The sequence below is a fragment of the Macaca fascicularis genome, chromosome 16, assembly GCF_037993035.2.
Source record: "Macaca fascicularis isolate 582-1 chromosome 16, T2T-MFA8v1.1".
Lineage (NCBI taxonomy): Eukaryota > Metazoa > Chordata > Mammalia > Primates > Cercopithecidae > Macaca > Macaca fascicularis.
In genome coordinates, this window is record NC_088390.1 from 5,172,960 (window position 1) to 5,179,358 (window position 6,399).

The following is a 6,399-nucleotide window of genomic DNA, read 5'->3' on the forward strand; positions in this document are numbered from 1 at the left end:
GCCCTCATGAATTATACAATCAGAGCAGAAAACAAAACAATAATTTAAAAAGTAAATAAAATATGTAGCATGGGCTGGCTGTGGTGGCTAACGTCTGTAATCCCAGCACTTTGGGAGGCTGAGGCAGGTGGATCACCTGAGATCAGGAGTTCGAGACCAGCGTGGCCAACATGGCAAAACCCCGTCTCTACTGAAAATACAAAACTTAGCTGGATGTGGTGGTGCATGCCTGTATTCCCAGCTACTTGAAAGGCTGAGGCAGGAGAATAGCTTGAATCCGGGAGGTGGAGGTTGCAGGAGTGGCCACTCCAGTGCAGGTGACAGAGCAAGACTCCGTCCAAAAAAAAAAGCTGTTTAGAATATATAAAGTGAGAAAGGGGGCTACAAAGTATGTGAATGGAGGGAGGTAAGATATTGAACTATTAGATAGGATGGCAGACTTTTGGCTAGAGCATAAAAGAGGTGAAAGAGACATATGGTCCCTGGAGGAAGAACATTCTAGGAAGAGAGAATAGGATGTGCAAAGGCCCTGAGGAAGGAACACGTCTCATACCATCCCCAGACAGCAAGAACATGGAGGCTGTTGGCTGCATTTCCCCTCCTGCATTACAAAAAGAAAACAAAAAGATAAAAGCCAGGCGCGGTGGCTCACGCCTGTAATCCCAACACTTTGGAAGGCCGAGGCGGGTGGATCACCTGAGGTCGGGAGTTCAAGAACAGCTTGACCAACATGAAGAAACCCCATCTCTACTAAAAATACAAAATTAGCTGGGCATGGCGGCGCATGCCTGTAATCCCAGCTACTTGGGAGGCTGAGGCAGGAGAATCGCTTGAACCCCTGGGAAGTGGAGGTTACGCTGAGCCAAGAAGGCTGCACTCCAGCCTGGACGACAAGAGTGAAACTCTAACTCAAAAAAAAAAAAAAAAAGATTTTAAGGCCTTGGCACTGCCTCACTATGACATGGGCCTGCCCTGGGCGGTCATTGTCCCATCTCGCACAGCCTCTCCTCTGGAGGACAATGACAGCACAAGAAAGCACTCTGAAGACGAGCCGCGTCACCACTCTTCCAGCTCACGATGGATTTGGAAGCCTAGAGCGGGTCTGCCTTTCTAGGACTATAGACGGTTCCTTCCCCTCACCTAGAGTGGCCCTAAGAGGACGAGGGCGCCTCCCTGGTCCTCCAGGGGAATGTGCGCCCCCAGGTGCACAGGGAAACTTGAGCTCTTATCCTACCACCCTTGGGCTTTTACCGATGCTTTTCTCCCCTCACTCCCTTTTTCTTTTCTTTCTTTCTTTTTTTTTTTTTTTGAGACGGAGTTTCGCTCTTGTCACCCAGGCTGGAGTGCAATGCCACGATCCCAGCTCACTGCAACCTCTGCCTCCTGGGTTCAAGTGATTCTCCTACCTCAGCCTCCTAAGTAGCTGGGATTACAGGCACATGCCACCACGCCCAACTAATTTTTGTATTTTTAGTAGAGATGGGGTTTCACCGTGTTAGCCAGGATTGTCTCAATTTCGTGACCTCGTGATCCGCCCGACTCGGCCTCCTAAAGTGCTGGGATTACAGGCGTGAGCCACCGCGCCCGGCCCTCCCCTTCACTTTCTAAGGCATCATTTGATTTGATACTAGTTCATTGCAGTCAGATTTTGCTCAGTTTTTTCTTGTCTGTTTCCTTCCTTCCTTCCTTCCTTCCCTCCTTCCTTCCCTCCCTCCCTCCCTCCCTCCCTCCCTCCCTCCCTCCCTCCTTCCTTCCTTCCTTCCTTCCTTCCTTCCTTCCTTCCTTCCCTCCTTCCCTCCTTCCCTCCTTCCCTCCCTCCACCCTCCCTTTTCCTTCTCTTCTCTTCTCTTCCTTCTTTTGGAGTTTTGCTCTTGTCACCCAGGCTGGAGTGCAGTGGCGTGATCTCAGCTCACCGCAACCTCCGCCTCCTGGGTTCAAGAGATTCTCCTCTCTCAACCTCCCGGGTAGCTGGGATTACAGCCGCCCGCCACCACGTCTGGCTAATTTTGTATTTTTAGTAGAGACGGAATTTCTCCATGTTGGTCAGGCTGATCTTTAACTCCTGACCTCAGGTGATCTGTCCCCCTTGGACTCCCAAAAGTGCTGGGATTACAGGTGTGAGCCACCGCGCCTGGCCTGGTCTGTGTTTCTGTTACTGCTGTCAATTTCTTGTTCAGGTTCACAAATTTGTTATATATACATAACAAATATAATATACATATATATACTTTTTTAATTTTTTCTTGAGACAGAGCCTCACTCTGTCTCCAAGACTGAAGTACAGTGACACGATCTCGGATCACTGCAACCTCCGCCTCCCATGTTCAAGCAATTCTCGTGCCTCAGCCTTGTGAGTAGCTGGGATTACAGGTGTGTACCACAACGCCCGGCTAATTTTTGTATTTTTAGTAGAGATGGAATTTTGCCATGTTACCCACGTTGGTCTCAAACTCCTGAGCTCAAGTGATCCACCTGCCTTGGCCTCCCAAAGTATTGGGGTTACAGGCGTGAACCACAGCGCCCAGCCTACAGATATATATACTCTTAATTACAGTCTGTACCAGCCTGGGCAACATGGTTAAACCTGGTCTCTACAAAAAAATTACAAAAATTAGACTGGGCACGGTGGCTCCCAGCACTTTGGGAGGCTGAGGTGGGCGGATCACAAGGTCAGGAGATGGAGACCATCCTGGCTAACACGATGAAACCCGTCTCTACTAAAAATACAAAAAATTAGCCGGGCGTGTTAGTGGGCACCTGTAGTCCCAGCTACTTGGGAGGCTGAGGCGGGAGAATGGCATGAACCCGGGAGGCAGAGCTTGCAGTGAGCCAAGATTGCACCACTGCACTCCAGCCTGGGCAACAGAGTGAGACTCCGTCTCAAAAAAAAAAAAAAAATTACAAAAATTAGTCAAGCAAGGTGGTGTATGCCTGTCGTGCTCTGAGCATGCAGAGCACTATATTACGTACTTTACTTCAGATAACTTTGATTTTACATGTCTACCTCTTCCATTAGACTGAGTGTAACTCCAGTGTGCTCAATAAATGCAGAGATCTTAAAATATGTTTGACTGATTTTTTTTTTTTTTTTTTGAGACGGAGTCTCGCTCTGTCACCCGGGCTGGAGTGCAGTGGCACCATCTCGGCTCACTGCAAGCTCCGCCTCCCGGGTTCACGCCATTCTCCTGCCTCAGCCTCCCGAGTAGCTGGGACTACAGGCACTCGCCGCCACCTCGCCCGGCTAGTTTTTTGTATTTTTAGTAGAGACGGGGTTTCGCCGTGTTAGCCAGGATGGTCTTGATCTCCTGACCTCGTGATCCGCCCGTCTCGGCCTCCCAAAGTGCTGGGATTACAGGCTTGAGCCACCGCGCCCGGCCCTTGACTGATTTTTTTTCTTTTCTTTTAGAGACAGAATCTTGCTCTGTCACCAGGCTGGCGTGCAGTGGCATGATCTCGGCTCACTGCAACCTCTGTCTCCCAGGTTCAAGCAATTCTCCTGCCTCAGCCTCCCGAGTAGCTGGGACTACAAGCACGCACCACCATGCCCAGATAATTTTTGTCTTTTTAGTAGAGATGGGGTTTCACTATGTTAGCCAGGATGATCTCAATCTCTTGACCTCATGATCGGCCTGCCTTGGCTCCCCAAAGTGCTGGGATTACAGGCGTGAGCCACCGCGCCCGGCCATTTGATTGATTTTTACTGGGCTCCTCTAGTGGATTCAAATTTCATTTAAGGTTACTAAATTTAGCAAGGGTCAGCAATCCTTTTGGCCCTTAGGGAACTCTAAACCTTCTATGATTTTCAGCATAGAACTTCACCAGTTTAAAAGAAAAAAAAGAAGAAGAAGAAGAAGAGAAACCTTCTAGGAAGAAGAAAAGGTTGAGAGAAAGAGAGAAATAAGAGCAGAAGTGGGAAAGAAACACACGAAGAGAAGAAACGGCCAAAGGGCAAAGCAGCAGGTAGGGATGGTACATGGTACGGAGGGCCACAGCCCCCAGAGGCAGGTCAGGGATAGTTCAGAGTGCTGAATCCACAGGCTGCCCACACTGAGAACTTCCCTGTTGTAAATAATCGTCAATGCTTTACCCTTTGTTCAGCCTTGCCACTCCCCATGTTGATTTCTCTTGCGATGACCCAATATTCCTTCCCCCAGCACACATTTCCGAGTTTGTTGAGGACACAGGCTGTTCTGCCCTGTTGGTTCCCACTTTGGAACCATAGTGTTCTTGGTAACCACTTTATTTATTTATTTGTTTATTTATTTATTTATTTTGTTTGTTTGTTTTGTTTTTGAGATGGAGTCTTGTTCTGTCGCCAGGCTGGAGTGCAATGGCACAATCTTGGCTCACTGCAACCTCCTACTTCCAGGTTCAAGCGATTCTCCTGCCACAGCCTCCCGAGTAGCTGGAATTACGGGCACGTGCCACCACACCCAGCTAATTTTTTTTTTTAGACAGTTTCACTCTTGTTGCCCGGGCTGGAGTGCGATGGCATGATCTCGGCTCACCGCAACCTCTGCCTCCCAGGTTCAAGTGATTCTCCTACCTCAGTCCCCCAGGTAGCTGGGATTACAGGCATGTGGCACCATGCCCAGCTAATTTTTGTATTTTTAGTAGAGACAGGGTTTCACCATGTTGGCCAGGCTGGTCTGGAACTCCTGGACTCAAGGGATCCACCTGCCTCAGCCTCCCAAAGTGCTGGGATTACAGGCACGAGCCACCCTGGCTGTTAATCCATTTTATGGATGTATCTTTTTTTTTTTTTTTGAGACAGTATAACTCTGTCGTCCTGGCTGCAGTGCAGTGGTGTGATCTCGGCTCACTGTAACCTCCGCCTCCTGGGTTCAGGCCATTCTCCTGCTTCAGCCTCCCAAGTAGCTAGGACCACAGGCGCCCGCCATTACGCCCGGCTAATTTTTTGTATTTTTAGTAAAGACGGGGTTTCACTGTGTTAGCCAGGATGGTCTCGATATCCTGACCTCGTGATCTCCCGGCCTCAACCACCCAAAGTGCTGGGATTACAGGCGTGAGCCACCTGAGCCACCGCGCCTGGCCAGGTGTATCTTAATTAATTAAACCACTTCCCTCCGGATACATTTAAACTGTTTCAAACTATTTGGTATTGTGAACAATGTTGCACCAAATAACTTTGTACACATGTAAATTTATAGACAAGAGTATCTGTAGAATACGTTTGCAGAAGTGGAATTGCTCAGTCAAAGGGTGCATGACTATTACCTTTGGCAAGATTTGCTCTCCCTGTAATTTGTACCAGTTTGCAATCCTTTAACAATGAACAAGTGCTCTTACCTCCCACCCCCACCCTCAACAAAGTTGTATCATTTTTATTTTTATTTTGAGACAGTCTTGCTCTGTCGCCCAGGCTGGAGTGCAGTGGTGCGATCCTGGCTCATTGCAAGCTCCGCCTCCGGGATTCACGCCATTCTCCTGCCTCAGCCTACCAAGTAGCTGGGACTACAGGCGCCCGCCACCTTGCCCGGCTAGTTTTCTGTATTTTTTTTTTAGTAGAGACGGGGTTTCACCGTGTTAGCCAGGATGGTCTTGATCTCCTGACCTCGTGATCCGCCCGTCTTGGCCTCCCAAAGTGCTGGGATTACAGGCTTGAGCCACCACGCCCGGCTCAAAGTTGTATCATTAAAAAAAATCTTGCCTGGCGCGGTGACTCACACCTGTAATCCCAGCACTTTGGAAGGCCGAGGCGGGCGGATCATCAGGTCAGGAGTTCAAGACCAGCCCGACCAACATGGTGAAATCCCATTTCTACTAAAAATACAAAAAAAAAAAAAAAAAAAGCCAGGCATGGTGGCATGCCTGTAATACCAGCTACTCAGGAGGCTGAGGCAGGAGAATCACTTGAACCCGGGAGGCAGAGGTTGCAGTGAGCCGTGATCACGCTGCTGCACGCACCACTGCACTCCCAGCCTGGGCAACAGAGTGAGACTCTGTCTCAAAAAAAATTAAAAAAAAATCTTTACCAGTGAGCTAGGTGAAAACATGACACATGTGGCAAAGAAAATTAACACCATATGTATTAGTTTGCTCAGGCTGCTGTAATGAAATACCATAGACTGGGTGGTTTAAACCAGACACTTATTTTCTCACAGTTGTGGAGGCTAGAAGTCCAATATCAAGGTTCCAGCCAATGTGGTTTCTGGGAAAGGCTCTCTGCTTGGCTTGCAGATAGATGTCTGCCTTCTTGCTATGTCCTCACATGGCCTTTCCTCTATGCAAGTGTGCAGGTTATGGGGTGGTGGTGGTGGGGGCAGTTAGGGGAGTGCTGGGGAGAGGGAGGAAGCAAGGGAGAGGATGAGAGAGCTCTCTGGTGTCTCTTTTTTCTCCTTCTTCCTTCCCCCTTCCTCCTTCCTCCCTCTTCCCCCT